Source organism: Anneissia japonica, unplaced genomic scaffold, assembly GCF_011630105.1.
Source record: "Anneissia japonica isolate Jap-2015-1 unplaced genomic scaffold, ASM1163010v1 scaffold2308_len244532_cov108, whole genome shotgun sequence".
NCBI classification, from domain to species: domain Eukaryota; kingdom Metazoa; phylum Echinodermata; class Crinoidea; order Comatulida; family Comatulidae; genus Anneissia; species Anneissia japonica.
Window position 1 is genome coordinate 193,661 of NW_022687540.1, and position 12,263 is coordinate 205,923.

Sequence of the window (12,263 nt, forward strand, 5' to 3'; positions counted from 1 at the left end):
AGAACAGCTGACAGAATTATTGGGACTAAAGACAGTAAGAATATAGAAGATTGTGTTAACAGTGCAATGTGTAAAAAAATGGAAGTAATTATATCAGATGTTAATCACCCTCTTAATCAGTACCTCGCATTCAGCAGGACTGGACGTATGTTATATCCAAGGATGCGGACAAATAGAATTTGTAAATCATTTCTCCCAAGCGCTATGAAACAATTTAATAAAATGTGGAAAAGATAGGCCTATGCTGTATTCCCCAATCTGCTTGCCTTTGCCAAAGCTGATTTTTCACAGAATGTTTAACCAATTTTAACTCCTTTTTAATGTTTTTTGCCTTTTTAACCTTTTAGCAGACTTTTGTTGTTTTTACAGTTTTGCTGTTTCCTCTGTGATTTTATCTTTTGTGTCTTGTTTTAACTTACATTTTAACTGTGAACAAACAAGAAGAATTTCAAACCATGTTCTCACTGTGTTTGACAATAAAACTTGAATTGAATTGAATTGAATTGAAATTGAATCTTATTTATAATATAGGCCACACACGTGTGTTTGAAACTAAATATAAGCATTTTCATCATGGTTTTATTTATTACAAATATATTCCTTCACCATCAATACACATTAAGGCCCTTTTTTTAGGTAAAACGATCTATCTTAAATGTTCTTTCTATTGGAGTTGGGCCTATTATGTGTTTAAATAACTTAGAAGGCATAGGAGGGCAAGCACAAGCATTAACCTTAACAAAAATTTTTGTGTTTTTAATTCTAATTTCGTCTACCGGTAAATTGATCAAAACAGCTTAAAATGTGCAATTTTTAGAGGAAATGGGCCTACCTCAACCTTAAAAAATGCGCGCGAAGCGTGTGAAAAAATTTTGTGTTTTTAATTCTAATTTCGTCTACCGGTAAATTGATCAAAACTTCCTAAAATGTGCAATTTTAAAAGGAAATTGGCCTGCCTCAACAAGAAATGCGCTTATGTTATATATGGCCACACTCGTTTTTTAAAAACTGACTATAAGCATTTTAATTATGGCTTTATTTATTACAAACATATTCTTTCACCATCATTACACATTGAGGCCCTTCTTTTAGGTAAAACGATCTATCTTAAATTTTCTTTCTTGAGTTTGGGACTATTGTGTTTAAATAACTTAGAAGGCAAAGGAGGGCAAGCACAAGCTTTATCCTTAAAAAATGCGCGCGAAGCGCACGAAAGAATTCTGTGTTTTTAATTCTAATTTTGTCGAAATTGAGAAAAACTCCCTAAAATGCCCCCGCCTGTTACGCCACTGATAAATGAAGCACTAGACTGATTCATACCATATGTATATTGAGTTTTAATTCATAATACTACTAGTAATAGTTCAACAGACTGACTGAAATTCTTCCTGGGAAATGCTTGAACATCTCCCCATCCACGAACGATCGAGAGAGGAATTTTACTGAGTTAGCCAGATTTTCGTACATTTCGCAAAATAAACGAAATATATTAAAAGAAAAGAAAAATTGGTGAGGCAGGAAAAATGGATGTGGGAGGGGACAAGAAACTAGTATTTGTCTTATTAAAAATCATAACGGTAGTGGGTTTGGTCTACAGGAGTTCGTGCTTTGAACAGGTCATTCCATTCATAGAAGAAGCCTTTTGATGGAAAAAGTGTACCTTTTTAGTAAAGGTTTGCCTAGGCCTAAAATTGATTATAAGATAGAAAATATTAATCTGGTTATTGTACTACTAGTAGTAGTGATAGATACTATGTACACGTTTAATTATTGTTATTTATTCGTTATGTCATTATATTTACATTTAAAATTAATGTATTGTTTAAGTATGAATTATTAGTTCATGTAAAAATTAATGTTATCAAATAAAATTGTATATTTTAAATTATATAATAGGCATAGTCGAGGTCTAGTCTAGGCCTAAATGAGTGACTATAACATGTGAGTGTATAACATTATGGAAAATATGAATAAAATGTAAAATTGCGAAAAAATAAAAGAAGAAGGAAGAATAGGAAAGAGATTTGGAGCGGCTGAAATATTTCCGAAAATATACAATAGCAGTCAATATGCTATTATTGCATTACGTTTTTGTAAACAATTTTGGGCACTGTCACAGTTGAAAATGTATTACTTTGATATTACTGTACTGTTAAGCATGAAGTAAAGTTACAGACACATGCACCGAAGCGTATAGATGCAGGTGAAGGTATGAGCCATATATGTAAACGTAACGACGTACATGCTGCTTACACGAATTGCCACGTATGCACTAAACTTAATTAGCATATGTATATGAGAAAAGGGATTGACGTATATAAGGTTCATTGAAATTAGCGTTAGGTTTCTTTTGGTTAATGAAATGAAAGTAACCATTGCCTGTAGCCGGGTGGTCTTACAGAAATTGACAGGCTGAGATATATGATTGCCACTAGTAAGTTAATTCTATTTTTGCGTTTATTGTGATTTGAATCCGCCGTATTAAAACGTTAAACAATGTGATGGCCTACATTACATTAATTATTCCAATAGGCCCAATATCACGGACATGAACGCTGCCAATACCTTCGACACTAACTTGTTCTGGATTAAAAGATCTTATACTGTCCTGAATATTCGTTTCAACACTGTTGCACCCGGGACAAATTTGATTTTTTGTATCACATTGCATTACGTTTTTGTAAACAATTTTGGGCACTGTCACAGTTGAAAATGTATTACCTTGATATTACTGTACTGTTAAGCATGAAGTAAAGTTACAGACACATGCACCGAAGCGTATAGATGCAGGTGAAGGTATGAGCCATATATGTAAACGTAACGACGTACATGCTGCTTACACGAATTGCCACGTATGCACCAAACTTAATTAGCATATGTATATGAGAAAAGGGATTGACGTATATAAGGTTCATTGAAATTAGCGTTAGGTTTCTTTTGGTTAATGAAATGAAAGTAACCATTGCCTGTAGCTGGGTGGTCTTACAGAAATTGACAGGCTGAGATATATGATTGCCACCAGTAAGTTAATTCTATTTTTGCGTTTATTGTGATTTGAATCCGCCGTATTAAAACGTTAAACAATGTGATGGCCTACATTACATTAATCATTCCAATAGGCCCAATATCATGGACATGAACGCTGCCAATACCTTCGACACTAACTTGTTCTGGATTAAAAGATCTTATACTGTCCTGAATATTCGTTTCAACACTGTTGCACCCGGGACAAATTTGATTTTTTGTATCACCGATAATTCCAAGTTTAAGACAAAAAAATTACATAACAGACGTAAATTCGGAGCCCCAATACATTATTATGCTAATCACACAGCATCTTGGCAGTGTTTATTATTGAGTGGAGATGTTGAAGCTAATCCTGGACCGGAGCACTCTGGAAGGATCAAGTGTCCACATTGCAACCGGACCATCCGCACTAACCAATGTGCCATCTGCTGTGACATATGTGACTCTTGGTTCCACCGGAATTGTAGCGGTCTAAGCAAGACTGAGTTCCATTTCCACTCTACTGAAAACACCTACTGTACTGGAACTGTCAAGTCTGTGCACTACCGCAATTTTCTGACTCTCTTTTTCTGGACACAACGGACCATGAAGTAGTTTATAATAATCACTCCGATAAAGATGAAGGTTTTAGTCTTAAATCTTTAGTTGCCTCACAAAGGCAATGAGTGAATGTAGTACATATCAATGTGCGTAGTCTCATGCCAAAATTTGACGAAATTTTGCATTTGATTAGTATTTTTAAATATCCATGTATTTTTGTCATTACAGAATCCTGGACTACTCCAGATATTCCAGATAGTCTTATTACAGTACATAAGTTTGACCTTTTCAGGGCTGAAAGGTCTGACAAAAAGGGAGGTGGCATAATCAATTATGTATCAGATTCTCTCCATTCCAGGATGGTAATTAAGCACATTTGCCCTGACCTTGAATACTTAGTTACTGATGTCAGACTTCAGCGACATATGTCGTTGGTGCATATAGGCCACCTGGAGGCTCCCAACCTGCTTTTTTTGAAATAATAACCAAAACTCTCCAACACCTTATGCAGCTAACTTCCTTTTCTAACCTTATTTTAACCAGTGATCTTAACATTAATTTGTTAAAGGTACCAGAAGATACAGGGAAGAAAAAATTAATTGGCCTTTTCAATGAATTTGAATTAACTCAACATGTTAAAGAGCATACGAGAGGTGAGGGAGGTAGTGCATCCCTAATTGATGTTATGGCTTCCAGTAGGCCGACCCTTTTAGATGATGTCCATGTACTTGACATTGGCATTAGCGACCACTCACTTCTATATGGTTTGATACCCACTCCCTCCTTTAATAAAACCCCAAACCACCTCTTTCCTCACTCTCCAAGGATGTAATATTGATTCTTTTATCCAAGACCTTAATAATGTCGACTGGACAAATCTGACCGATCTTGTCGATATTAATGAAATATGGTCTGAATGGAAAGCTTTGTTCATACATGTTCTCGATAAACATTATGTAATTAAGAAGTTTAGACCTAGAAAGAACACCCTCCCATGGGTCAATTCTGAAATTAGAGGCTTTATGAGATACCGCAAGCGACTTTTTAAGAAAGCAAAAAAGACTAAAAATGAACGCGATTGGCTGAAAAATGAAGAAATTAGGAACAGAGTCACCTCATTAATTTGTAATAACAAAACAGAATTCCTAAACAGTATATGTTATAAATCAAAGGGTAATCATTCCAAGCTCTGGCAACATCTCAATAAGATAACCGGGCGTCAAAGCAAGAAAACATCAATTAAATCCATAAACGTCGACGGATCATGCCTTTCAGACTCCGTATCCATTGCTAATGTCTTTAACCATTTTTTTGCTTCTGCTGGTTCTTTTTTTCCTGTTAAACATATTGATGTCTCCATTTTATCGAAACTTCCTTCTACTCCCAATCGTCTATCCAAATTTATTTCAACAACTCCGGACCAGGTTTTAACAATTCTTACCTCGTTGGATACCAGAAAGTCATCTGGACCTGATGGTATTTCTGCTTTATCTCTTAAGTTGGCTGCTCCTGCCATTGCCTCTTCACTTTCATTTATCTACAATCCGTGCATCACCCAGGGTGTCTTACCCTTGGAATGGAAGACAGCAGTTATTCGACCAATTCACAAAGGGGGTTCGCATACTGATATAAGCAACTATAGACCAATTTCAATAATGCCCATAATTGCTAAAGTTCACGAGAGAATCATCTATGAGCAAACCTTTAACTTTCTTGACAAACATTCAATACTTCCGTCCTGTCAGTTTGGCTTTCGACCTGCCCATTCGGTCCAGAATTTACTAGTTAAGTTGGTCAACGAAGCCAGGTTGGCATATGACAAAAATCATGTTCTAGGTGCTGTCATGATTGATTACTCTCAGGCTTTTGACTCAATTAGTCACTCAATTCTTCTTCAAAAATTACATTCGATTGGCTTTCACGGTAAATGCTTATCATGGTTCACCAATTTCTTGTCTGATAGAGTTCAAAGGGTGAAATGCTGTGATTCTCTTTCTCAGTGGATTCCTGTATTACGAGGCGTCCCCCAGGGATCTTTCTTGGGTCCGCTTCTCTTTTCTATTTATTTGTATGACAAGCCTTCAATAATCAGTTCTTGCTCCTTACTACAATATGCAGATGACACTACTTTATACTCTACCGGACCAAATTGCGAAGTTGTAACACATAACCTCGCAACTGACCTCAAAATAATTGATACTTGGCCTTCTGATAACCACTTAAAAATTAATACGAAAAAAACATATTCCATGTTTTTTTGTAATGATAAATTCCGTAGTGAGATTCATCCAATTATCATTAATAATTCAGTTCTTGAAGTTAAGTCTTCGTCTAAACTCCTTAGGGTCGTATTAGATGAAAAACTAACATTCCAAGAACATGTTAAATACGTTAGTATTAAATCTAGAGCAGCTCTTAGATGTCTGTGTCATTTAGGTTTCCTCCCATTGGATGTTAAAGTCACCCTGTTTAACAGTCATGTTCGTCCTTATTTAGAATACTGTAGTGTTGCTTGGTCTCAGACTTATAATTTCATTCTTCATCCTTTATATATTATCTTTAATAGAGGGATCAGGCTTATCAAACGCTTAAGTCCCAGAACTTCAATTTGAGAACAGCTATGAGAAAATAACTGGATGGATCTCTCCACACGGTGGCAATTCCATACTATTCTTTTTATTTTTAAATGCTTCTATTCATTGGCTCCTTCTCCGGTTATCGATCTCATTTGTAAAAGAACCTCTATCACCTCTAGGGCCGGAAAGGGTTTATATAACATCTACCCTTATAAAGCTACTCGGAACTATGGTAGAAATTTTATTGGGTGTTGTGGAGCTAACTATTGGAACTCCCTTCCTTTCACAATTAAATGCAGTGAGGGATTGTCAATTTCTTCCTTTAAAAGGATACTTAAGCTTCATCTCCTTGACGTGACCGGTACACATAACATTGTTTGATATATTTGGTTGTTCTTGTTTGGGCGTGCTTCTTTTTTACATAATGATATATTTTTTTTACATAGTTTTTTAAGGAAAATAATTAAATTTAATAATGATATATTTTTATACTATTTTTAAAAAACTATAAAAACATTTATTGACTTTTCTTTTTTCTCTATGAATGTGTTGTTTTTGCTGTTTGCTCTGCTTTTTGTCTCTTTTGTAATTTGTCTGTTGTGATGAGGACTCCCCTGAAAATCAGCTTTGCTGAGTGGGACATTTCCTCTTAAAATATTAATAAAAGAAAGAAAGAAACATGTTAATGGTGATATTAGAGACCTAAATGAATTGTTTATACTTAGGTGGCGGAAGGGGCAAGAGCCTATGGAATCAGTGAGAAGAGATAGGGCGTGTAAGACGTGTGAATGGTACCCGTTCAAAACATGACCAGGAAACGCATAGAAGCCCGACCCCGGCAGGCTATATAGAGTTTGATAGGCTGTACCAAAACAGCCGTACATGGCAGGGGATTGAGAGCAACTATTTGTACTGTAATCACTATTTGTACTGTAAACAGGACCAGGAAACGCATAGAAGCCCGACCCCGGCAGGCTAGATAGAGTTTGATAGGCTGTACCAACCCAGCCGTACATGGCAGGGGATTAGGAGCAACTATTTGTACTGTAATCACGTTCACAGACTGTCAGAGATTTCCGAAATTAATTATTGTTCAAATGGCATGAACGTTGTATGCGAATCATTGTTTGACTTGATCCATGTGACAGGCACTAATCGTCAGAGGTCTCAGTTGTCGGTGGAAACATTTGGGAATATGGTTTTTGAAAGGTGATCTTCCTTAATTTACTACAAAAATTGTAAGGAGTTGTTTTACTGCCATATAAGCTGCATTCCTAGATTTAGGTCACTAAAATTCAGACAAATGGACCTTCAGACCAAAGACCGTTCAGACCAATGGGCCTTTGGACCAAAGACCCTTCAGACCAATAAGTCTTCTGACCAAAGACCCTTCGGACCACAGGTACACACATTAGGCCTATGCAGAATGTGGCCCTAGGCTACTAAAGAATAGGCCTAATGTCATTTAATACATTACTTTATACAATACAAATTGCAATACAGATACAGGTATTGGAAAGTAAATACAGTACATTATTTAAATTAATTAAATATTTAACATTCTGTTCCCCTTCTCTTTTTGTGTAATATAGCCGGCAATTTTGTGAAACATTAAAAAGTAATAAATCTTAACAATTCAGCAGTTATGTAATAGAAGTTGTAATTTTAATTTATTATTTCCATTTTCTCTTCCAGTTAAAGATAATTTGTTCATGGGATTAGGTTGGAAATCCACAGAAAAAGTACAGTATTGTAGTACTAGTAGTATAGGCTATTGAATTGTTTTCATTTCTTTCTGTGATTACGGCCTAATCCCTATTGCTAAAATAAGACTAACTAGGCATATGCAGGCTATTATTTCACTCTGTGTAGACCCCATAAAATTGAAAATGTTCCAGGATCCTGATTTTGGAAAGAAAATTACACAGGGACAATTTATTTTTCTTACATTGGTTGTACCATGGAGTTGCTGTGTTTTGCTATGCTGTGTGATAAAGACAGCTGGGCATACTCTATGTCGAGGACGAACTATAACTGTAAGACGAACTATGGCTGAAATTATGCAGACGTCAACATACAAAGCCACGCCCCTCGGCTGAACCCATTGTATTTAGCAACTACCATGTAGAATGTACAAGAATTTACAAATCTTGATCAGAGTTAAAGTTATGAATATGCATGTGATAGCTGGGAAGGGATTTCAGTAGGCCTACTACAGTTTTTCACTTTAGCAGGGAGGCTGATCTACACATGAAATAGATTTGCAGGGTGAATTTCTATGAGCAATGGTCCTAGAAAATTAATGGCAACAAAATCAGTTGATAGTAGTTACTTGTACTATCACCATTTTGAATTTAACATTGGTATCAGTATCTTTAGCTAGGTCTTCGAAAACATGGGATAGACTGATATTAATACAGAACATTCCCCTCTCCTTCAGAACTAGCTGGTTTACGGTACTATGCAGGCAGTTTGCCTCTCTGTTCACTATTCACTCTCTGCTGCTTTCTTTCAGTCTAGTAACAGGCCCATTATTGTTATCAACAAACGAAAATCAAGTCGCGATCAGACGTAACAAAGATATAAATACTATAACTTTACTTGGTTGACTTTATTAATATGTCTTTGTTTCCTTCCAAGATTCCGGTTCTTGCGACGAATATACAGGTAGAAGTGGCTTTGATGCATACACCATGTTTTTTCCAGGATCCTCTTGAATTGATTAAGGTTTAGGGCCTGGACAGCAGTCTGAGATAGACTATTCCAATCGTTAACTCTGATTGAGAAGAATTTTCTCCTAACATCAACAATGGTCTCAGTTCAATGATTTTGAAAGAATGAATGAGGACGAATTAGTGAATTATATAATACCTTGAAACTGGAGGCATTCTGGTGTGTGTGGAGAAATTTAACTTGCTGTCGAAGACGACTCCAAGAACTTATTTTCACAGGAGTGGTTTTAGATAAGCAACTATTAACCAACACTTTGAAATGACCTTGTAAACCCTATGCTGTAGTTTGATTAGCAACTTGTGGTGAGGTACACTGAAAAATATTGCTATAATCCATGTAAATCCAATCATAGGAATTGCCTTTATCAAGGAGATCAGTCCAGCATTACAGAACACTTAAAAGTTAGGTGGTGGAGGATCTTCTACTGCAAAAGGTCTTCCAACAACTGCACCATTTTGATCACAAACTATTTTCTCCATCATTTTATCCACAATGGACAACAAGCTAATTTTCTGTAGTTATAAACGGAAGATTTCATTTCTTATTTGAAAACAGGGATTATCTTAGAGAAATTTTCCAGAAACATTACCATACCAGCAATATTAGTTTAAGTACAATAGCTAATGCTTTTGCAAGGTTTTGAAATGCTTCACGGAGGATAGGTAGATGGATACCATCAAAACCTGGGACAGTCTATTTTCAGTAAATCCAAGATATGTTTAGCGTTATCTTCATTAATAATTACTAGATCCATTGATATTCCGTTGACTTGGGGAAAGCTGGGCGTGTTGTATAACTTCTCTGTAGTAACACTTTTGAAGTAAATGTTAAACATATCGGCTTTATTGCTGTAGATATTCGGCACAGTGCCATTGTTGCTGATAATAGACGGTCTTGACAGTTTTAATTTTTTTTTTACTCTGGACATTATTCGAAAAGGTCTTTGGGTTGGACAAAATCTCCATAGCCACACTTCTTTCGAACTTTACCTTGTCTACTCTGCAACTAGCAGTTTTTTTAACAAAATATTATCTATCATCATTTGTACGCTACTAGTCGTCAGATATTGCACGTCCTACCAACTCAAGCTAGTGCTTTCTATCTTGGGCCGGGTGTGTCAAGTGCTTGGTTGGTGTCCACAATATTTCTGAGGTCACCTTTAATTAATTTTGTCTATATTTTAGTTGGTCTTCCAACATGCTTTTAAACTTTCCTGTAACTTTCATTTAGCATTATATTCGCTGCAGAATCTTCTGGGAGTCTAATTAGAAGCCCGTACCATCTTAATCGTCACCTTTTGATACAACGGCTCTATTAACGATTAAAACATTTAATTACAGTAAAGCACTTAAATACTAAGTTACTATACTTTTTGACCTCTACATTGCTACCAATTCTTTTTTTTTTTTGTCTTTTGTGGTGATCCTTTTTTTGTCCTCTTTTTTCATGGTTTTCAATTTCACTTTTTTTCTCATATTGTACAATGCTTTATAATTCTTTACAATATAAAACAAAATTAAAAGAAAAAAGAAATTGCTTTTTTTATAAATTTTTTTTTGTATAGAAAATCGCACATTTCCCGTAATATTTTAATTCACTTTTTACCAAAAAAATCCCATATACATAATACACACACACCTCGACACTTTCACACACATACCCCGCATGCACAAACATACACCAACAAATACGTACCAATACACCTTTACATAACCACACTTACATATTCACTATACATATTATTAATTATTTTGTTTTCCTCCTTTCTCTCATTTTCAATAACCTTAATTAAAATATCTTTGCTCTAGCCATTCTCTGCTACCAATTGTTACATAATTGTGAGTAGCTGTTGTCATCTGGAATATATGTGAATTTCCTGTTTAATCTGGCTAATTGTAATTACAGTAATCTGATTTCTGGGGCATTTGCACTTTTGTGTGGCACAACCTTACTTGCAAACTGTACTATTTTTTATACAACAGTTTGTCTCTAAGAGACATTAAAAAAATAAATAAATGAATAAAACTTGAGTTTTATACATCGTAATTATTTTACCCAGGGGTGACGCCAATGCCCCCTTCGTCATGGAGAGCTGCTGGTCAGAGAGAAATACACACTTCTTCGAAAAAAAAAAGCTGTATATACATTTTTACATATTAGTAGATCTTAAAATCAATTAAATAAGCCCAAAGCCGCTAAATTGTCCCTTGGATCACTTTGAAAAGGATTTCAGCGACGCCCGAACACGCCAACTTACAGTATGTTCTTGTCGACAATTTGGACACCTGTTGTGGACATCAGACCCCACGTTTGGCAAATCCTAGCGCCACCCATGATTTTACCCACTCTCCTACGTACGTAATTATTGTATGTGTATACTAAACCCTGACATTCTCATTTAGTGATGAGGAACAAATTTCCATTGAACAATTAATGGAGCCCACAGACATAGACACCTTATATATACACATTATGCAGGCTAGCGGGCATACTATCAACTAAAGAAATGTATAATATTAAAGATAAAAGACGATTTGAAGAGATGGTTGGTAATGACGGAAAAGGTATGGTTCCGTATAGTAGGCAATGCTCCTACAATTCACTGTAAAATAATATTTAAAGTAAAACATTTGAAAATAACAATAAAGTTATACAGAAAGTTGGATGTCCATTTATGAAGAAAGAATATACTAACTAAATCCAATCCATTTACATCATCATTCTGTATACAACATGAATGCATCCTCTGTAACTCACAACACAATATATATATTTTAATTTATTTATATTTGCGTCGTGGTACGTTTAGATGTTTTTCTTTTTATCATAATGCTTTTTATCATAAAGCTAGAACATTTTTGTCTTGACAAAAATGTCATAAGTTGGTTTAAAAGCTACTTAAGAAACCGTATCCAAATTACTAATGTTAATAATGTCTCATCCAGTAAAGATAATAGTGTTTGTGGAGTACCCCAGGGGTCAATCCTAGGGCCTTTGTTATTTTTACTGTATATTAATGATCTTTCTAAAATTGTACAAAATGTAAAAATTAGCATGTATGGGGATGATACTGCTCTGTATTTAGCATCTGATAATGTGAAAGAAATGTCTGATAAAATTAATATTGATCTCCACAACATTGCAAACTGGTTGTATTGTAACAAATTAAACTTAAATATTAATAAAACAGAATTCATGGTAATTGGAACACACCAAAAATTGGCAAAAATTGGAAAAAAAGAGTTAAATTTGAAAATTGAAGGTACACACTTAAAAAGAGTTCATCAATGTAAACATTTAGGTATTGTAAGTGATGAGCATCTTTCATGGACAAAACAAATTGAACATGTTAAAAATAAAATATTACCAGGCCTTTTTTATCTTAAG

At 35.1% G+C, this 12,263-nt stretch overlaps 1 protein-coding gene across 1 annotated transcript in view; it reads right to left on the bottom strand.

Annotated features, from left to right (window-relative positions):
• LOC117119278 overlaps positions 1-12,263 on the bottom strand; it is an 88,404-nt gene that overhangs the window by 26,322 nt on the left and 49,819 nt on the right. The window lies entirely within an intron of this gene.